The sequence below is a fragment of the Bombus fervidus genome, chromosome 13 (genome assembly GCF_041682495.2).
Source record: "Bombus fervidus isolate BK054 chromosome 13, iyBomFerv1, whole genome shotgun sequence".
Classification (NCBI taxonomy): Eukaryota; Metazoa; Arthropoda; class Insecta; order Hymenoptera; family Apidae; genus Bombus; species Bombus fervidus.
The window spans coordinates 11,061,626-11,085,458 of record NC_091529.1 but is presented as its reverse complement, the minus strand read 5'-3'; the positions used below and the strand labels follow the sequence as shown (position 1 = coordinate 11,085,458).

At 36.6% G+C, this 23,833-nt stretch overlaps 1 protein-coding gene across 1 annotated transcript in view; it reads right to left on the bottom strand.

Moving 5' to 3' along the window:
• Nucleotides 1-23,833, bottom strand: part of LOC139993683 (uncharacterized) — a 65,985-nt gene that overhangs the window by 23,061 nt on the left and 19,091 nt on the right. The gene's annotated exons all lie outside the window — the stretch shown is intronic.

Below are 23,833 nucleotides of genomic sequence, written 5' to 3'. Positions count from 1 at the left end.
GCCAAAAAAATTATAATATTTTAATATTCGGGGAAATTTCTTTGACATTTATCGATAACTAGCTTCCATTTGAATAAACATTAACTCTTTTTCATTGAACTTTTTCCCTAGAAACGTTCAAAATACCTGTTACTTTGAATCAAGAGCGATCAAACGCTCTCAAACGCAGGAATAACTTTTTAAAGATTGAACCAAACGACTTCGTTTTCTCGTTCTCCCTGAGAAGTTAGAAGGAGTTAGTTTATTATTTAAAGGGGTAGAGCACATAATCGGCGTACCTGACTAAATTGTCAAATATCGCGCGTTTTAAAAATTCTTGCGCCACAACCGGCTGAAAATCGATCGGCGTCGATGAACTGAACGAAATTTATATTATATATGTTAAGTAGGTTTTCTTATATACATTGGATCAGGTGTTAAAGTTATACGGTGTCTTAGTTATACTTTGTTTCGACCCATATTTTGGCTCATAAAGAAAGTATTGTTTTAGCTTTGAAGTCAAGTTTCAGACACCGAGCAAAGTGTCCTACTCTAGTTCGTCCACTTAATATTTCAGACTATTAAACAGTATTTTAACGCGTAATACATTTTGCCATTATAAAACGTTCTCTTACGTTTGCTCGAAATAGCAAGGAAACGTATTAATTTTATACGACACGGTATATCATAGAATTAATATCCCATAAATTAATATCTTCTTTTAAATACTCTAAAAAATCTGCAAAAGTACCGTAACGAACTCGACCACGATCTCAAGAAACGTGTCAAACTGGTTCTATTTTAATCTCGTAATAACAGCAGTTAAATAAATTCAACAGCTAATTCCGTCGCACTTCTAAATCTACTTAAGGCGTCTCATGAATTGCAGATTTCGCGCATTTCCACCATAGAATCACAATTACCTAGATACTTAATTAGTAAATATCCTTTAAGGTTATAACACGTGGGAAAATTAAGATTTATCAATCGAAAAATCAGTCGGATTTATTAAAATTTCATAGGTAGACATTCGTATAAAGAAGAGTAAAGAAGAGGTTTTTGATAACTATAATCCTGCTACTGTTTCCCTGCTTATTAACTCGAAGGCGTAATAAGCATACACGAAATTAAACGTTACGCGTATACGCGTTGCCGCAATAATCAAAGTCACCAGCTATCTAAACACTACGAAGACGAAGATGTACATATAAAGGAAAATATACCACTATGAGATAATGTCTTGACGTAACAGGCTTCGTTAACGTCATTAATGGTAACAGATGTAATTAATTCCATTTAATGAAGTTGAAAAATATTTGTACAGCTTATAGCTTTTTAATCGGAAGTAATATTTTAAATTCGTAAAAAGAGGATCGTTTTAACTTTTCCGACGACCTTCTATTTATAATAAGAACAAAAAAAATTAATAAAAATATTTTACGCGTATTATATCTGACAGATCGATCGTAATTTCCTGGGTTAATTAACATCTGCAGCAGTCGCTACGTGTAATTGACCACGTTTAATTTAAATTTATAATATCTTAATAAGTAGAATTATGTCAAATTCTTTCCTTTCGTATCTTTACTCCTCCGAAGATTTCTATCAAACAAATTAAAAGAATATAGAAACGTTGTTCTCGGTATTGTCATATCGGCTGTTAAAGAACTTATTATAATTTTCCATAATGCTAACCAGTCTATAAATATCTAATAATTAATAACACGTGAATATTACGAATATGTATAAATTATCGTTAAATCGTAAACATCGTAACATGTGTAAAGTAACGACTAGAGGATCATTTATTGTCCTCTTACAAAATCAACAGATATAGAAATTTAAAATACATCGAAATTAAATATGCAACTCGTCGTTGTATAAATTAAATACGTATTATCGCATACATATTAATCCTCGTAATAACCACGATCTGACGAAAGCTGAGAGAGAAATACGGAGTGAGATCAGAAGTTGCGAGAGAAGCGGGGAAAAATAATAGAGAAGTTAAAGCGGGATATGAAAGAGCAAGAGTGGATGGAAAATGGATAGAACGAACTGATGGAGCCAAAGGGGAGATCGTCTGGCGGACGATTCCAGGTTTTCAATAAAACGGTGGAGCAGGAACAGCGCTAAACGGAAAAACGTAAATGAAAGTAAAAGCACGGGCAAAATGGTTTTCTGGAACGTCGTGGGAGTCTTGAAAAAGGGATAAAGACTTCTGAGCTTGCAGACTGAGCCAGAACACGTGCAAAGTACGGCAGGGGATGATTCGGTGAAATAAAAATAAAAGTTCGTACAAACCGATGGCGTCGTTATCGAGTTGCAGCTTATTTTCTGACGCTAGCCCAATTGTTAGTTACAATGGCATTTAAAATCTGTTGTTTATGAAACGTCGGTCGACAGCGTCGAAGCTCTTGGTTAACGTGACAACAGAAATTGCCGACAAATTCGTGTAAGATGTTCGAACAAGCTCGATAACCTACGATGCTATTCGAATTTCAGTTCCGTTCAAGCTAAATCCGCGCACTTGGAGCAATTTTCCCGAAGGTAGATGAGCGACTACCTATTATTAGCTGGAAATGAAGTTCTTTTCAGCGGGCTGTAAATTCGATAAATAAGTAAGATATATTGTTAATTCCCATAATCTGTCATTTTGTTGCTAACTAGATAAGATAAACGGTCTACAAATAAAAAGTTTTTCACGTAGGAATTACTATCCACGTCGTGGATAATCGAGACGACACGTTTATTCATCGATTAATCGACGTCGATAAAGTACCGTTCGAATGGCGATAGATAAACGCAAATAATTAATATTAATAACGCCAGTTTTCTTCGGATGTCGGCGAAAGCAGCGCCGATCGAAAGAATACAGACGGATCGAGATGAACAGTTAGAAGGAAATAGTAACGGGTGTTTGCCAGAAGGAATCCACCAAATAAAATTTATCTCGTTTCGCGTTGCCGCGTTCAACGATCCTACGAATTCATTTTCTATTCCAGCGATTAACATTTCTTTCTCTCTTTCTCCATTTTCTCCCTCTTTTTTTATTTCGATCTGTCGAATAGCCGAGTTCCGTTCCAAGAAACGTATCTTCGCGTTCTTCATAAACGTTCGTTATTCTTTTAGAACTTTTGCCATTTTTATCGCGATTGTAAACACTTTTCTGTGCTTTTTTAAATCGTATCGGCGAAAAAGAACGTTTATAGATACGAAAGTGATAGTATTTCCTTAGATCTTGCAATTTCCGTCGCAATCGTGGAAGCGATACTCGTTGTAAGAAAAATATTTTTTATAGAAATTTTATCGATCAAGAGTATTGCAATAAAACGTTTAGAATTACGAAAGTGTTCGTATTTTCTCAGAATTAACGGCGTCTTTGTCGTAACTGCGGAATGATATTTTTTGTGGTTCTTTAAAATTCATCAATAAGGAACGTTTAGAGTTGCGAAAGTGATTACGATGCGATGGAATTTTTATTGTTGCGTTGATTTTGCAACCTAGCGAGGATTCAGACGAACCAAATGCACACGATCGAATGGTTAAGCGAATGGTGTATCGATGACGACGACGAGTAATTAACTAAAAGTAAGATCTAAGTAACTGCGTTATAATTATATAGTCAACAAATATAGTAAATATGAAAGATAAAATATGCAAAGATACATAGAACGCGTATTATAAGCGAAAATATAAAACGGTAAAATATAAAATATTAAAAGTAGAGTAGATATCGTGATGTTTAATGGGTAAAATAAATCTCTGTTTTGTAGATAGGATCAAAAAGATCCGAGTTTGCGTAAATATCCGCAATCTAGTAATTATAATCTCTTCGTTCACCATCGATTCGGAAATATTTGGTTCGCGTGCAAAGCGAGAGGGAAAACGTTGTTCCCGGATGTGTCTACCTTGCATCGAAACTGCCTTGAGCCAGTATCGACGTTGGTGCACGACAAATATTGACCAACGGAGCAGATAGCTGCGCGATTTTTCCGCCAGAAGCCATATTTCGCCGGTTTCTTTGCTTAACGGAACGATCCTGCGGTACACGCGACGCTAGAAGCCCTGTTGCATGACTCGTTGTTATTCTAACCCTGTTCGTTCAGTTATAAATGTATCCTGGACAACCAAAGTGCAGTTAGATTGATTCCGTAGAGTTTGAGCACAGGTTTCTATATCGCTGTTTGACGATTAAGAATGGAAACTCGTAAAAGATATCGAAGACTTCCTCGTCGACTTTCGATCGCCGTAGCTTCACAACAAATACCAGAAATCGTCCCATTGTGTTGGAAATCGTTAAAAAGAACGCTCCCGTCTGAAACGAACGGTAGATCAAAATTGGAACGAAAAATAGACATCTTCGGGAAAATGCAAGTTTGTTATCGACTAAAAGATGATTTTCACGAAAGAAACGTATGCTGGCAAGACACGTTCGAGTCGTAATTTCGAAAATCGGAGCAGGACATTCTGAACGCGGTCATCTCATCTTGCATCAGAGATACTTTTTCACGTTAGAATATATTCTCTTTTTTCTTCGAATCTTCCAATAATTCCTGCGTCGTGGAAGAAACGGCCCGTAAAAAGAATTCGAGGAGAACAGAACAGTTGGTTTCGCAGAAGATAACGATCCTATTACTCCGCGTATTACATCCGTTTCTTCCGATGATCTTAGAAGCCTCTTTCGCGGCTCAATGGATCGTTATGCGCTCGGTTTTCGCGTGAATCGGCCTTTCTCGGAACACTTTCGAGCCGCAGACGCTTGCCAGCCGTGCCGCCATTACGTCGTGCACCATAAAACTCGAATCTGCCGCGCTTTTTATCCGACAGAGACTTTCGAAACAGGAAGCGTTTCGCCGGCATAAGAGATCGCGGAATATTAAAAATTCATATAACGAGTCGCGGACTCGGTCTGTTTCGTCTGCAACAACTATACCGGCTAAACGATTCGCGACTTCGCATGCACGCCGCTCATATTTTTTCTTTATTTCCCAAAACGCTCGTAGATTATGCAAATGGTTTCACAAGTATAACGTTTTACCGGACGATATGCTTTTTTTCGTGTAAACATAGAATGCTTGATGTCGTGGTCGATAAGCGAACACTGCAAGATATTAGCATTTTGAAAAGAAACAGGGTCCTATTTGCTATCTTTAGTTAGTCGCTACGAACTTGAAGGTTATAAACTTGCTTCTCTATAAAATTTTCAAATTTTTAGTACTCTATGTGTTATATAACGTCGAAGAGTAGCGAAAATTGGCGTTTGAGAAAGAAAGACGGTCGTCTTTTATATTTTTCTCTAGCTTGGAATTTGATAGAGGAACGTTGAGCGATGATTTTCGATAAGCGAATGGTCGAAGAATAATGGACATTGGCATTTATTCAGAGAAATATAATCAACTTTGATCTTGTTACTTCGGTTAAAATTTAATGAGTGAAATTTTGATATTTTTTATTGTGCTATTTGTTACGTACGGCGTACGTTGAGGAACGACAGAAAGTGGAAATCACGTTTGGTACTTTTACTTGATCTACAATTCAAAAATCAGCAACTATTTAATAATACAAATCAAAATTATAAGATAAATTGCAAAGCGCCTCGGGACCGAAGAAACTCCGTAAATAACGCAAATGACTTTGTAACTATTCTAGAGAAATACGTACATAAAAGAATAGAATATAAAAAGGTATTAGATATTCAGCTTGATAAGAGGCAGAATCTCAGAAAGAAGCAGCATCACCTTGGTTACCTCTTTGCTCGTTTAAAATGTAGAAAGGGAATATTGCGCGCCCTGGAAAACTCGCTGGTATCTCATGACGAATGTAGGAATAAATATGCCAGTGAAGATCCTCGGATTTATATTTAAATTCCACATTAAATCGTTGGGAAACGTCCGAGTAATATTCTTTACAAGTTACAAAGAATATTCTTCGTAGATAAGTTTTCACGCGAATTTATTACAATAAGATTAACATAATTTATTCGTTCCTATTATACTGAAAAAATTAGGGACAGTTTAATCACGAAAAACGTACATATACTTTCACTTCCTAAAACGAGTTATTACGCTTATCGATAGTTATTCGAGGGAAAGAAGGACGAAAACGGGACGATTAATATATTTCGCTTATCGTCGTGAATCATCTTGAATCGAGTCCCACGTTACAATACACGCTTTCGAAAAAAAAGCGGATACATTCTGGTTACATTAATTAATTAACGAACTAATTATTATAATTATTTAACGAACGCCTTAACGTAGTTTGATACGGGAGAAAAGGCAAAATGTGCAAGTACGAATATAAAGTATTCAATTAACCAATTTACGTGGAGAAAATTGTCCATGACTGGTTTGTACAATGATCTATTGAAAGAAATGATGGGATCGGCCAGGAAACAAGGTTGATTAGCTTCGTTAGATCTACGTATCTGCAATTTAACGAGCGATTCGATCTTCGGATAGATTTCAAATAGATTTCTCTTCGTTTAATGGTTCTACGGACGCGAAGACGCTAGAGTTCGAATCGATGATTTCGTTGCTCAAGGTCGCGTTTCCCTCCACTATTAATCAGCCTAGAATTTCCTTTTCCCTTTTACTCGGCCCATCCTGTTAGTTGCCCCGCTGTGTCTTTTAAATCAGTTTCGATCCGATGGTGTTTTCCTATCGTTAAGCAATTTATCAAATCGAGGGAAAATACGAAGAAGTCGTTATTAATACGTATAATCTTTATTTGTTAGCGTAAAAGTAAAGTTGGAATATAAAAATTCGAAGACTCTAACACAATGAAGGATTATGTAACGATCTCAATTGTTTTCTAAAAAAAAAGGTAACGTTCACACTGTCGACATTCTTTGAACCATTTTTGACTCGATCATATGTTTTTATCGTTAACAAATTTTCCTAATTTAGGAGACACGTGAAGGAACCGCTACTGACAATATCTATAATACTTCTCATCTCGATTCTAGCTTACAGATTTTCTTAAAATTACTTCAACCGTTTCAACCACAGGACGCAAACGTCAGGAATGAACGAAGAATGAAGGAAATTGGCCGATTGAAAAAAAAATTGGTTCGCGAACGAATCGCTGGAGAACAGACGGGACCACGATGGCAGAGATGGAAGACTGCAGAAAATTTGTGTCAATGCCGATGGCTAGAGCAAAGAAAATTAAGGCCGCGAAAGGAGGCACACGTCAGCTGTCGCGCAAAACGCGAGTAACACTTTTGGAACAGATGGTAACGCTGTACGAACGGTACAGTATGCGAATAGTGTACCACGATCCCTCGTACTTTGGCTAGCCTAGGTCTGGGTTAGGTCTAACAGGTCTTAAAAGTAGGCTGATTGTTAGGTCTAGGCCACGTTAGGTTCAAGACTGGATCACTTTGAATTACGTCTGGTTTGGCCGGGTTAACCGGCTGAATTACGATTTAGCCTAACTGGAATTGGGTCTGTGTCGAGTCTAGCTTCTGCCTGACTTGGATCTAGATCTCCATTAGTTGAGTCTAAGTTTAGTTCTTCCGAGAATCGATCTTCCTCCCATTTGTTTCGATGAAGTTTACACGTCCAGGAATTAAGACGAGGAAACTGTATCGCGTTAACGCTAGAAATTCCATAATTTCTACTTTTTGCTATTCTTCGTGGCTCTGGTATAGTATCCGGGCTGAAAAATATTCGACTAGAACGACACCTTTTGTCGTTCGTTGTCGAAAATTGATAAAATGTTACGTCAAGTAAATTTTCTATTTAACGCGTAATGTAAAAAAGAAATTATTTCTACGTCCTCTGCTTCCTTCTTAGATTAGATAAGAGCTTTAAAGACTGCGAGTCTTTGATTGATAAATTATTTTTTAACCCTTTATCCTTCTATGCGTTCGTGAACAAAATTGCATTAAATAATTCCGTTTTATTATTTGCAACGACTTTCGGATTCATCGAAAGCAAGCAAATAATTTTAACCGTCCGTTTGTGCCATTGAAATATTCGAAACGAAACTTTTCGTTCTTCGAAACCAGGACACGGATGTCGCTGGTCGCCATTGCAAATCGTAATCGTTTCAACGGATTTCCTTGATAGCCACTCTACAGAACATCACAGGGTTGCAGCAAATAATTTCATCAAATCAAAATTAATTTCAACAAACATCACCAGTCGTGTTTCGCGATTATGACGACACAGGAAAATCGCAACGATGCGCGCTGTTATTGGCAAAACCGGAAATTACAAAGTATTTCGCGAACGTATGTACACTGTAGTTCGTAAATGTACGTGGACACTTTGGTCGATTATATTTACATTTCTGTTAACAGTACACGACTGCTACTAATGTATTACTGGTACAAATTTAGCGATATTAATGTATGACTAACTAATATATAGTTAATAATTTTAAGCTAATAATTTAAAAATAAAGCCCTGTTTTTCTAATCTTTTGAGCCACTATACTTTTTTAGGCACCTACAAGTTAAATTACTTCGTTCTAGGGTTTGCTTCGTTTTAATTCTGTGCTTCGCGTATAAAAATGAGAAATATCGTTTATTACATAAGAGACAGAGTACAAATGAACATCGAACATCGTAAAATTAAGTAGCTTAACATAAATCCAACTTGAAACGTCGTATCCACTTTTAATTCGATAATGTCGAAAACGGAGCAACTACTTAATATTTCGAAAAATAAATCATAGGTCAAATATAGTAATATTTATATTTATATTGTATCTATAAATTTGTATAATTCTGATAGAAGAATTTCAAGATAACTAATATAATATAATATAATATAATAAATAATTTTTAAGATAATTTTCTAAAAAATCAAATGGATATGTAATAATTTTCTCCTTAATGTAAGACACTTGAACGATAGTGTACACAGGCATAGATACGATCCATCGTGGGATTATGTCATCGATAACGATACTCGAGTAACCGCCGCCAATTATCCGCCATCCGGCTGATGTTGCGCGATGCACGCTTTAAGAAAAGATGATAATACATGCCTGGAATATATTATTTAACCCGTAACGATTTCTCCTCGCTGTATACGTATACGTTTGATAAATGTCGTTTCCTGGATGGATTCACGGTAACGGTACAAGGAAAATAAAGAGTCCCTATCGTCTCTTCTTCTTACGAAGTCACCGGTCAACTGCGAGTTTATAAATTGTTTTGTCCCGTGGTTTCCTCCTTTTTTTTTAAACAGTGTTTGCAACTTTTGTGTTGTCTTTTTAACTTTAACGGAAGTGCCTATGAGTTTATAATCTATACACGTTGTTCACACTCTTGATGATTCGCAGATAAATTATTTTTATCACGATCGATAAATAAATAAATCGGACTTGATGTTTATCGAATTTACCATGATTTTTTGTACAGCAGAAGCTTCTCGTTGCTCCGAAACGAACACCGTGCCAGTATCTTGTGGAAAATTCATTGTTTATACGTGTCACGTTTCTGTTAAATTACTCGTTTCGTCTATAATAGAAGCTTCTCGATGGCTCAAAGCAACAAAGAACGAAGAAAAGTAGGAGCACCATGTCGTTTTACGAGTTTCTCTCTATAAATAACGATCCGAAAAGAGGACGAGGGTGCATCAATCGAGCCAAACTGTTATCTAACGCCACAGAGGGACACGTCCCGCTAATCCAGCGGATTAAACACGGACTAATCGTCTTCCTACGTTCATTTTCATCCTGTCATCGTCGTAGAAATGTCACGCGATCCATCCTGTCGCGAAACAACGTAATTACGTTTACCTTTCGTTCTTTCTGAACGCAATCATTCCTTTTCCAATGGTTATCGCGATTTCTCTGTCGTAAGACACGAATTACGCAAAAATATAGATTCGTATAAATCACTGGGAACTTTGACGATTTACTAGACGAATACGCTCACTGTCGGTATAATCTTCCACGCTGCTTTACGTCCGAAGCTAAAAAAAGGTTTCTAAGCGTCAGAAGCGTTGACAAGAAATCGAAAAGTTGCATTCGCATTGTATCGCTTTGAGACAAAGATATTCTTCTTTCTTTACGATCTCGGATAATTGTCGTTTAATTTGCACCCACACTGTTGTATCGCCTTTCTCCGAAATCGCGATTAATTATCCATAAGATATTCTTCGAATATTCTTTAACCATAGAACATGGTATCAATTAAAATTTCGTTACGATCAATGAGAGAAATTCGGATAAATAAAGTTCTACCGTATTATTCGACTCTTTCCGATCTACGAAATCTTTCGGTCTGCCTTTTATAATCGATCTAGCCGATATATACCTTGGAAACGTCATTCTGTCCCAGTTCCCAGGCATCGAGGAGCATGGAGTTTGTTTTCACGATGATTCTCGTGCACGTTTTCTGAGGATCGAGTTCCGTCGGTCTCTATATACATATATGTATGCACTTCCGTAAGCTGCCATTCTAACGCAAATTTATTCCAGAGAGTTTCTGCGTTCTAGTATCGTCACCGCTAACTTCGGTTCTTTGGCTTCCGGTTGGTATTTTGGCAAAATCACGTAACTGATTTAGCGAGATATTATTACCTATGACTTCTGTTATATCAGATATCTTATTATTACAAATTTGTATATCGATATAACGTAAAATAATATTAGACGCTATCGTATCATATCACGGACATCTTGCGATAATTAATATTTAATAATAAATTTATACGATATATCCGTTTCAACAGCGTACACGCGATTGTTTCTCCGACTATCAAAAATACGAAAAAATATTCCTGACAAAAGTTGTATGATATCAAAGGAGACGTAATATCGTGTAATTAATATTTCTGTAGGTGGCCGAATTTGTAGCTCGTACAAAGATGATAACGCAAAATAAAAAGATATTGATCTATTTAGGTCGATATAATTTAGAAGATACTTTAACGTAAGAAAATTTTACGTATGGAAGATAATAAGATAATTTACGTTGTCTTCGCGTTTCGTATGTTAAATTTACGTTAAATTAAAGTTAAAATGTCTTCTAAACTAATGATTTTTCGACATAAATAGGTTAATACTTTCTTGTAGAGTCGGCTTTCGCCTATTGCGAACTCATCTTATTTATTTTATTTATTATCGGTGGGTATAGATATTTTTTTATATTTTACTCCTAAATTTTCATCGTCCTTAGATCTGTTCTTTCACAACAACGCAATAACGTTAATATCGTATTAGTACATGTAGGCTCACGAAAGTATTTATTCGGACACTTGCAAACACTTCTAAACATTTTCAGATTCCATTAGCACCGTTATCGGCAAGATTCTTAAGGATCTCTATGGTAAGCTTCGTATCGTAGCTATTGCAATTCGTTCGGTGTAAATACCACTTCTTCGTAATGTCTTTACTGTATACTTAATGCTTTCCAATTCTAAGATTAACACGATAATTGCCTTAAAACGTTTGGCCAGTGGTGATGCCAAATCTTTTGAAACAATCGGTACAGTCCAATGTCTTTGAAACACGGACAACGATCTTTTCTGTATTGATTAACGATTACTATCTCGCGTGGTTGATCCAGTCGCGGGTTTGGAGATGCGAAATATTAATTCAGACGGTTGTAATTTTCACCCGAATAAAGCGAGACTTTCGCTTATTACGCTCTCATTTTTACGTCGCCGTTGTTTAGCATTTCAGAATAGCGTGATTTGAATTAATTGAACTTCCGCGGTTATACAGCCGACTACGTAATCGCGTCTCCCCGAGCCGAGGATACGTTCTTGCTTGGAAAACGATGGATCCCTACATATCGGGAATTTCGATCGGTTATGAGACTCCTTTCTTTGGAATTCTGCTGAAAAACGCGATTCGAGTTTAATTGTATTAACGAGAATGGGCTGAGAATTTCGTAACGATTACTTAATAATTCCATCGAATTAGAAATTCTCTTTATAGGATTTCATAATTCTCTAGACTTTTTAACCTGTTAACTAGATCCTCCCATTGGACGTAACAATTTCTTTTATACCTCGGATCGCAAGGTACGTATCATGCTGATAGAAAAGCAGTCTTGCGATAAAATAACTAGAAATCAAAAGCATTGGAAAGGATGCAATTTACAAAATTCGCAAAACATTAATAAGCGTCGTAGCATTTATGACAGACGGTGCAGATTCATCGATTTCCACGCTCGTCTAATTTGAATTCACTAAAATTTTATTTATAGAAATATCATTCTATCTTTTAATATCCTGTATATATATATTCTTTGAAATTCTCAAGTTATTAAATTAACAGAGTTCAACACCGTCTTTTATACGTCTCTCGTCTTCAATCGTGGAAAGAGATAGAAGAAACTTGTTCGCGAAATCGCGTAGAAACAGTCAGTGTCTCGCTCTTAATATCCAACTTCGCGAATTATCGCAGATACAATACCACTCCTACGGTTATCTGGAATCTTACTCCGCAGTTCGAAGCGATTTAGAAATGCTCGTCGGTTACGTGAATCGCGAGGAAATTCTTATCCGAAGATGCGATCGAAGCCCGAACGTTAAAACTCTATATTACGATCGAGATAACGCGGTAACTGTCTACAATTCGGCTCTAATTATCGATTTTTGCCCAAATTTCCGACGATGATCCTTTTTTTCGGACACGCTTACTATTCTGATCGTACGTTAATCTGCAAGGAAATATAGGAGCAAAGTCGTTTTTTGCTTTTTATAAGTTGTACTAAGCGAAGCTTTTGCTTCTTTTATGGAGGTAGCTTCTTTTATAACGAAGAAGTATTATTCATAGTAAAAGGCCATCTTTTATAGCGATACTTAAGTTATTAAAAATCTCAATTCGTTGGATGAAGTTTTTTAAACGCTGCAAGCCAAAGAGTTTCAAAAATTCTTTTCATCGCTTTTATGAGTTACTAATTGTTTTATGATTGGTTTTACGATTACCATAATTTCTTCGTGCGAACTCATAACGCTAAAAGGAGTACGCTATCCCATGTGTAGAATAATATTACATTACGTAATATTACATAATATTAACATTAGCGAGAGACAATTATTTTTAAGTGGAATAATTTTCAAATCTTCGCGTTTCCATCTTTTCTTAGTAACTTTTTCACAGTTATTTTTGGACGAAATAATTTACAAATCTTGGCGCCTTTTTCGTCTCTTGGGAAATTTCCGGAAGCATGTAGATACGTGATCGATGGAAAGTTTGCGCAAATTTCGTTGTTATTTTTTAACGACATAATTTTCAAAACCTCTTCTTTTCTTCTTTTCTTGGGAAATTTCCAAAAAGCAACGCGTAATCGATAGGAAATTGAGACAAGTTCGTGGTTATCTTTGAGCGGAATAATTTTCAAATCTTCGCGTCTTTTTCATCTCTTGGGAAATTTTCGGAAGAAAGTAGGTATATGGTCGGTGGAAAGTTGAGAAAAATTCACGGTTCAGAAGGCAAGCTATACATATACACGGTTTTCATTAACCTACTTGATTCTGACAGGCCTCGATCGAACGCCGATCCGGTAGACCTCGATGCTTGCCATGATGCACGTTAATGGGCGACAATGTAGTATAATCGACTACTCCGTGTTCATTACGCGTTGCGATGCTATAGAAACGCGAACGAAAGCGCGAGATTCTTTCATCGGAACCGCCATTTTCCTCCGTTCCGTGTGCCTTGAAACGGAACAAAAATCGAATTTATTTTTACAACTCGGCTACTTCAATAAGTACTTAACCGGCTTAATCAGTGGACTGATTTGTTTGCGTAACGAATAGGATGTTTATATAAATTGACATTTTTATCAAGCAAATGAATGGAAGCTGAGTTTGTTCTAGCTGCCAAATCGATCGTTAAATTAGACGCTTTGCGACACAGCGCGTTAAGAACTAGTCGACGCTAACTGCTATATCAGGAATGAACAGTTAAGAAATGATCTGAAAATCCGAACCGTTATTGAATAAGTAGAAAAATTCACCGCAAGATACGGCAAGGAAATATCAAATTACGCGCAAGAAATCGCAAACAAGCTAGTAAAAAACCTTAAATGCCACAGATATAGCAGAGACGACTCAGACAGAAAACATCCAATCGACAACGCACACGTCGCTCTAAAATAAAAGAAAGATAGGCAACTAAACTGTGATCGTTGATTCAGAGGGCTACTATCGTTTCATCCGCCAAACAAATTAAAAGATACGCGAAATGCCCAGATGGAAGATTATACAAACTGCGTGTATATTTAAAAAGAAAAAAAAGACAGTTGGTTCTTTCACAAGTTGTCATGAATTTATTGCCTCGTACGCGAAGAAAAATATTTTAGATGAATTGCGAAAGATCATCGATCGTCAACGAATACGTTAGATTACTCGAATCAAATAATCACTTGCGAAATTTCTTCGATTTATGGAAAATCAACAAACTACGAAATCGCTATAATTCAAAGTCTTTTGATCTTTACGCGCAAATTAAAACAGCTTGTGGTAGAGCGAAGAAAAGAAGAAAAAGAAGAAGGATGAGAAAAATATCAAGCCGTATAAAAAATAAACGATCCCCGATCGGTATGCTCTCCGGCGTACACTTAGGGTCATTGTGCAAGCCTGAGATTCTTCCACTTGCCTGCTCTCCTCTTGCTTTCTTTCTTCGTTCGTCGTGCACGATCCATGAACCGTGATACGAGATGCGTTTCAGCTTCTCGAGCGTGCACGCCGGAACGTGCGGTCGATCAGAAATTGGTTCACTTTCGTTGCAACCGGAGGAGCCCTCTCCCGACTCGTTCGAACCGATTCAGAGCGTGCTACGTGGCCGGACACTTTCCCGTAACGACTAGAACCCGCCATTTTTGGTAAACCGCTGGTGATCGTCTCCAACCGGTTCGGATAATTACATTAGTTGCGAGTAACTATTAGCGATGCAGTCAAGCTCAATATGTATTCTACGTTACAGGTCTATTTATTTCGACGAAATTTTAATCGACAGATTTATAAGCCAGATTTATTCTTTGTTTACCTTACGATACTTATTAATAGAATAGATCCTTGTTGCGATACTTGTCGGTAGAATATGTATTCGCTTAACGTGAGAATCTCTCGCGGGAGGAAATCATCGTGTCCGGAAGAAGAGATACGTAGTTGTTTTTTACTCTTTTGAAAAGTACGCAAGTACTTAAAAAATCACTAAAACTTTCCGACTTTGTCTATGAACGTTTGTTCTATCATTTATTATTTTCCATCGTTAGATATTTTATATTATATCGATGAAATCTTAAATATTTCCTTCTCAATTAATTCAAGCAGCGATCAACGATACCGATTCTTATAAATATCGAGAGGATATAACGATATTAAATCTTTTAAAAATTCTACGAGGAATTTCTATCTTGAAAGATGAGCAATTTTAGTATCACAGTGTCCGCTGATCCGATAAATCGCAAGATCGAAGGAAACCGCGTTAGTGGAAGCGACGTTATAAATATCCAAAATATAGCGATATAAAATTTTTTGAAAATTCTGCCGAGAACTTTTAACTTGAGAAACGATCGATCTTATCATCGCCGGTACCTGTTGATCCGATAAATCGTAGGATTCGAAGAAACCGAGTCGATGGATGTTGGATTCGTATACGGGCCGAGAACCCGAATGGCTTCGTGCAATGGCTTCCGGTCGACTTTGAGCGCGGCCACGTATAAATCTCCGAACCGCGCAATCTCAGCCGTGTATCGGTCCGTTTAGCAGCACAAAAACAGACGTCAACGTCGAATTTACATATTATCTTAGACTTGACATCCGTATAAATAATAAACGAGTCACGAACCAAGCGTGAAACGGAATTAACGACTCGCGATTGTTCCATGATTCACGGCGATTGCCAATCGAACGAACCACGGAATCACGGAACCATTTCTCTCGCGAATTTACACGATCTTAAATCGAAAATAGCGGCATAACGATAGCGTGTAATTGTTACCGAGACTTGGAAAAAATCTGATCGAGCGCCGAGTACGAAGCTTCGTCTGGTACGGTTTTCTGTTTAGATGCAAGGCGCGTATCGTTTAGAAACTTTCTTCCATCAGTGACAAAGGCTTAAGGTATTTGTAACGCGATAATATTCCTCAAAAGTAAAATACGCCGAGACTCGAAAGTCGTATTCTTCGCGCATGTTTGAGATTCTCCCTCGAGAGATTCCTTGATTGTCTGTACTTTCTACTAATTCTACTTCCAATTCAATTCTAATTCAATAATAGACATAAAAGCGAATTCACATTGTAAAGTATCGCATTTTGGACACCGAAATTACCGACACGGCGCGTTTCACGTTACTTTTATCCGAAGACGGTGCAGACGGGGGACAAGTTTCTCTCGAAAAAGAATTCTTCTAACCATTTTATACGACGTATTAGTCGTTTAACACCTTTGTAAGAACGGTTTTTTGTAAGTAGTAAAGAAGTCATTTTTCGCAACTTATTACAGGAATTACGCGTTAAAACTTTCACTATAAATAATATACTACAGATGACGAATCGTCAAAATTTCAAAGAAATCGTAAGAAAGTCGATCCACGGTACAGATACCTTAACGAGCTTAAATGACTCGGTACTAGCTCTCATATAGGGTGATACGATTATCTTGTTAGCTCTGTTGTGGTCTTGGGAGACGCCGAGTCTCGTGAGCAATCCGAATGATTCGATCGAGCAAAGTCAAGAAACGGGAGACCGTTGTAAAAGTTCTGAGAATTTGTGGATTTTCTCAAAAAGATCTTTTGATTTGAAATTGAGAAAAGAATCTGTCGAAACACGCAGAATATGTGCTTCAATTTTCCTTTCCTCTTTCATACGAATCGATGTGTTTAATTTTTAATTTAGAAAATATCAAAGCTATAATTTATATTCTCGATAGTATAAATTAGTAGATTCGTTAGAACGATTTAAAACGAGGGCAGCTTATGTCGTAATTGTGAAACGAAGTTAATGCTTGCTAATCGATTATGCCGTTAGAGGGAAAGTGTAAATAATTCTGTGTTTTTCGTGAATCCTAGTTATATATCTCGATTTATTCTTCTCAAAGGTTGCAATTATGTTCGTTATAAATCTTCTACAAATTATAACGAAACGATTAATAAACGAAACCTGAATGAAGTTAATAAAAATTGTTGTTCAATTTTACTAATTCGAGTCGCCATTACCGTCATTTAACCACGATTAATCATCAAACAATTACAAGAAAGAAATTTCAACGACACGCGATCTTTCGCTGAACAAAATTAAGGTCGAACAATTAGATTTTCGTTTTAAACTCTTAGATCGAAGAGTACGTATGTATTGCGCAAAGCGAAAGTAGCTTCTTTTCAAACTTCATCGTGTGCCATCGTCTTTACGTAAATTGCCACGTTAATTTTGTTCGACGACGTAAAAAGACGAGAGCGCTCTTGTAGAAAGAGGAGAACAAGTATCGTTCGTTTCTTCCTCGGCTAAACTCGCTTTCACAGTGAAAGATGAAACATTTTTCAAAGGAAGACTCGTCGTTTTCCTTTGACAGCAGTAAATTCTTTGTGTGAGAGTCGGACGATCGATAATTGTTCTCACATGCACGTTAAATGTTGAGTCACCGTTTCGAGATATTTCGAGCTGTAGAATATTGGCGAGTTTCGAAGGCAGATTAGATAGTACGAACGCTGCAGAACGCTCGCCTGTATTTGCATTATTATAATCTCCGGCGCATTTGCATATTCTGGTAACATCTGCAGGATGTTTCACAATTATGGGAGAAAATATCGCAAACTGAAATTCTTCCTACATAACACGCGGACTTTTTTCTAAATAAATATGAAAGTCGTTTTATAGACGGAAAATATATCGAAAATGTATCTACGCGTTAAAAATCATTTTTCAGCTGAAAATTATCTTTCGACAAGCGTAAAGAATAATACATGAAGTCTGTACGCTTGTATCTTGCGAATATTTTTATAAATATCGAACGAGATCGTATCGAAAAATATTTTTAATCGCGTCTATAAATATACGTAATACGATAATTGTATCTTTATACACATTTTTCGATATGCTCAAGTTTTAAGGTCTTCGACGACGAATTTATTTAGATTAAGAGAAAGATAATTGCTTTATTTTCCAATTTAAAATATATCGACAGATATATAGTCGGGTTCAGAACGAGTCAGAGATAGCGTAGCAGAATTTGTGGCCATTATATGAATCTTTAAATGGAAACAATAATTAAACGCGTAGCAGGAACAGAAATTAAGGCACAAGTTCGATAAAAAGTATTTAGATAAAAAATATCGCTCGTTTCGAAATTTCCAGAACACGCTTTTCAATTTAATAAATAAAATATTCTTTCCGAATTTATGCCTCTGCGTTTCAAACGTCCTCTAGAACCTCCCACTATATCGATCGAATAAAAAGTTATTACAGAAACTTTCTTGCATTACGAAGGTTATTACACGAGTTTGTATAAGGTATTGCTCTCTTTTTACTAATAAAAAGATTACCCATAGCCTGCAAACGTATTTCCTGCGAGTAGAAGAAATGTATAACTCCACGGCGAGATTAAAAACAGTCCCGGGAAATTTAAAAAACTTTCACGGCTCGAAGATTAACCACAGTTAATTTTAACCATTCAGAGGAATCAATGTCCGTGATTGTACGCCATTATCGCGGACGTTGATTGACACGGCTCGACAATATTCTCTGTCATTAATCTGGCAGCCGGTCAAAGACCGTAATCCAAGCAAACGGATGTGCAGAAAAATTCCAGGAAAGAAGTTTTACGACAATTGCGACACGCTAGAAAAGTAGTTCAAGGGAATCTTTTTTCCAGAATTAAAATAAATATAGAAAGCTACATTTATAATATAATAATGTTCTAACGCTTGTAATATAATTTTATGAATATATTATGTGCCAAACGTATTGTACGAAACATTTTGAAATTTCATTAGCATTGTTATAGGACTCGACTGTCATGATTATATGGATAACGCTTAAAACAATAAAAAACAAAACTTTCTCCACGTACTTTACAAACACTCGTTCGAATCTCGAAAAGTACATCGATACGACGTTGTGATTATATGTTTCATTTAACAAGATATTAATCGTGAAAGAGATACGGGGAAAAGATAGAAACTCAAACTTCGATCTATAACTATCGATCTATAATAAAATCTCTATGAGAAATTAGTTTAAATAACTCTGATATATAAAGGATTTATTCTTTTTCGCCGTTCTTCCTCCGAACTCCTAAATTATCCGTTGATATCTAAAAGTTTCCTTTCGGATGATGGAAAAGGTTCGTGGGTCGTGATGACCGTGCAACGAAGAGAAACGATCGACGCTCGTGTACGTATTTATGCCGTTTGAGTAACATCAATTAAGTTATAGTTAGCAGAAACCGAACGCGAAGGCAATTAAGGAGGATTGCGAGAACGGGCCAAAGTACGCCTGTTCAACGAAGAAGTGTAGTTTAAATGGCGTTAAAATTTTTGCCAGTGAACAGACCTGACTGTAATTGTACAACGGTATAAATAACTTTTATATATCAATTTTTTAATAAACGACAATCTTTTTGTGTAAAAAGGAAATAAAGTAAGAAGAATTTTTACCAACGGGAGGATTTTTCTTCTTCGTTCGTCTCTTTATTCGTCTTTTCACGCGAGTAAGATAAATAAAATATCAAAGACTAGAATTATAACAAAATAGATATATAATATGTATACTAAAAGATTCGAGAATTACAGCAAACTGTTGATAAAAGCTATTAAATTCCGCTTTGCTTCTCCTCTTTTTACCTCTATTTGTTTAAACGATCGAATGAAAAATAACCCGATAAAATTGAACAAAATTTGCTGAAAATTTACGCGAATACGTTAAATTCTCAAAACGACTACAAATGCTTCGATAAACTGTGTTATCGAACTTTCCATCAAACTTTCCATTTCATACGAATGAAAAACAAATGAAACGTTAAAAAAATTTGTCTCGCAATAACAAAGCTTTCTCGAAATCAAACGAAACCGCGCATAAAATACAGAAAGTAAAGGCTCCATTGTCATTGCATAAAATTGCAGACACAAAGCTATTCGAGTGCATCGATACAAGTCGGTGCACGTGCGGCCATTGATTGTTTTCTATTAACGTTTCACGTCCCCGACAGCCATTGCGTGTGTTCGAACAGCTCGTTTTACACGTCCACGCTCGCATTTAAGTCGTATAATCGCAGTGACATGTACTCGATACGATCTGCTATTCAGCGCGGTTTATTCGATTTTAGTGTTGCAAAACTATATACCAGATCTTGAACGGAGCATTCGAGAAGAGAAAATTGAACATAATATAACGCGGTTAAGAGATTATAAAATAGGAAAAGATTCTTGGAGCTCATTTTATAGAGATTTGGGTCCATAATAAGTCAAAAATAAATTTTTATATTTAAAGTCACTACATCTGCAAATAAAAAGTTGAGAAAAATTTGAATGTTTAAGATTATCGATTTTTAGAAGACCGCAATTAGTATCAAAATTTGGACCCACCGAGTGTATCAGAAATAATGAAATATGTACCTAATTCTAAAATTTTTATTTGGAGTTCCAAAATCTGAAGAAAACTGATGATCCCGAATTTCGCATATACCTACACACACTAGGTGTACCAGGAATAACCACGTAATGCTCGAATTTAAATTTAGAGTTCCAGAATCTCAAGATGTCCGAACTCTCCACACTCCGTTTACATACAGTGTAATCAGTGTATCAGAAATAACTATGTACCTGGTCCTCGAATGTAAATTTAGAGTTCTTCGATCTCAAAAAGACCAAATACTGGCAACCTCGTATTTACTCAGTCACCGAGTGTATCAGAAATAACTACCAGATTCCAAAGAAACGTGAGTCTCGCGAGAAATTGCCGTGTTCCACGACCAAAGAAACTCGTTCCAGGATCGAGGTGAATTACCTTTGAAATCGAGGTATCGCGATCGTTCTCAAGGCGAATAACACGGAATAACACCCCGTACTCTCGAACGGAAGCCGACCTGAAACGAGTGGCGGAGCAGGAAACCGTGCACTCCGTCGAAGGTAACGCGAGCCAAGGTCGTTCTACGTCCGAGAACCGCTTTTCGGTATACGGAGTATCGCTGGGTAGAAACGATCTCTGTGGAAAGTTGGTCTCTCACCTGACACAGAGCCACTTAACCATTCGATGACGTCGTTCACTGGTTATTTTGCTGCGGTAGGCCTGGAAATATTATCGTTTCCGTTTCGCTGCAATAATCGAGTTCCTTTCAAACGATCTCTGATCAATGGCGATGGGACCAGGTTCGATGTATGTATATTCGTAAATCTGAATCAAATCCATTGCCGCGATGTTCGTTTCGTAGCGTTCGAGTACTACTCGTAACTAGACTGCGAAGTTTTACGCAACTTCATATTTTTACGAACACGAACAAGAGTTGGAATCTAGTAGACCGATGTTCGAACCTATTTGTGACGCACTTGAGCCTATCGCTGCTAATCAGCCTACCTAGCAAAGGGTCTGTAAATATGTTCAGTCTGCTTTAATGGAATTGTACGTCGTTAAAGTGGACCATCCGGTAAATTGTGTCAATGTTGGCTTCCGCGAAATACTAATGGATATTTCGAACGTTCGATGGTCAAGAATGTAAACAATGGAGTTTTCAGTATACCGGTTAACGATACTTGAGTTATGTAAAACTTACTCCGGATTTTAAGTGGTTTGAAGTGTGAAGAATGGAACTTGCAAATAAAAACATCAACTTATACTTGAATACACTGTGAAATCCTTGAGAACGTAAACCCTGATTGACAATTTGGAATCCGTGTAAATCGAAATCCTAACGAAAAATAAAGAAATGTAAATCGTCTACAAAAGATTCCTAAAATACAGTCACGGTATGATCGATCTCACATTAATATACGAATAATCACAATGATAAAATAATTAAGAATAAAGGAATTCATATCTTATAAATAAATACTTCGATAAAAGATTTTATTTCATCAAAAACTAAATTTCACGAAAAACACCACGTTTAAACATCCTCGCGCCGAATAACCATAAAGAAGAAAGAATTAAATACAAAAGCTTATGTCACCGCGATCTGTTTCATCACCGATAACATCGGCATTATCGACAGGCGCAGCTAGCATCCGCGTTGATGCTTCGAGGCATCACTGTCTTTCGTCTCAATGAATTTAACATTTTGAAACGCCGAGGAAATCGATACACGACCGTAAGTCGACCATGACAAATTCGTTTCGATTGTTTCGTATGTTTAAACGACGATCGAGTAACCGACCGTATCCGTTTGTAGTGGATAAAAAATTCCACTCGTTAGGACGCCGGAACGACGGGTTTTCCAGGCTGTTGATTGCTTGTTTAAGCTACCCGTTGATTTCATGGGCCGATGAAGAGACCTAGACGCCTGAACGCCCTGATTTTTCGGTAAACCTGCCTTTAGAACGTGTCCTAAACCGTGTTCCTCGTCGTTTAATTACACTTTCTTACGTGGATTTTATTCGACCAAAAATTTAGCATGTATTTTTAAAACCTGCCTGTTGAATTCTCGTTGGAAGATTGGCGCTATAATTACCACTTGCAGATCGATAATTTATCACACACTTTCGATTCACCATCTGTTTGTTCAATTTTCGTTCAGACATCTGCGATGTAAAGTTATATGTAAAATTAGAATGCATCTAAAATGAAAGTTTATCGCGCGATTAAAATATTAATTAATTGTTTGTCGATTATCAGATTTTATAAATATTTTACCTATGCAAAAGAAATTAAGTGCCAATATCGAAAATTATTTCCATCGAAAAATGTCTACGAAATCGAAAGGTACATCGAACGTAATTTTAACGAACTGTCTAGTAAACTATAAAAAATAACAAATTATTAAGTCTGATGAATCCTTCGGATACATACATATTATATTTTTAAAAAGAATCAAACATTGACGCGCTTCGGTGAATATTATTTTCGTCGAGGAGTTGTACCTATATGCATAGAATCAAAATGCATTCAACGGGAAATTTTAACATCGTCTCTTAAATTCCCACTAAAAGACCGATAAAATAACAGCTATTTGCTATGTATATTATTCCAATAATATTTCAGGTATTGGAGAAGTAAATTAAATAGGTACCGATAATTTTCATTGCAAATAATTTTCATTAACAGGTATTTAGAAAGAGAAAAAGTTCGTTCTAAGAAAGTTAAACAACATTTAGCACGAACAATTTTACCGGTTAACCTTTTACCAGAGTCTACTTCCACTTTATTCGTCCTCTTAGCACAGCCGATTGCTCGTAAATCAACTTTTACCAACATCTTCGCATATTCGCCGATCAACTATAGCTAGAATAAGAATTAAATATGACCGCTCAAGGCCGCTCTCCCCACCACTATTTCAATCCACAACTATCCTTACTTTCACGGTTTTATCAAAATACTGAATTTTTTCCCAAACAGACATCAAAAGCGCATCATCTCCGATCTTTATTTACTTTAATGTCCGAACCTTCCATATTTCATTCGCAATTTATGGTAATGTTTTACATTCTGCAAAACCAAATTTGCAAACGAGGATGCCGGTAGAACAAGGAAATCGTTGATTTATCATTGAGCGCGTAACGAGCGTGCTGCGCAATCTGTTGATCTAGAAGCGATCGTTTCTCGTTCTGTTGTAAATGTTCGTGCATCGAGCCATAGAAAGTGACGCTTTCTCCATTCATCTTCGAAGAATCTTTAACCCTCGAACGGTATGGTTCGATCGTAGGTGGACAGAACGATTTAGATTACGTTACTTTATCTTCTATCGAGACGAATTTCTTTTTTTTTTTTGTTTTTTTAATAGTAGTC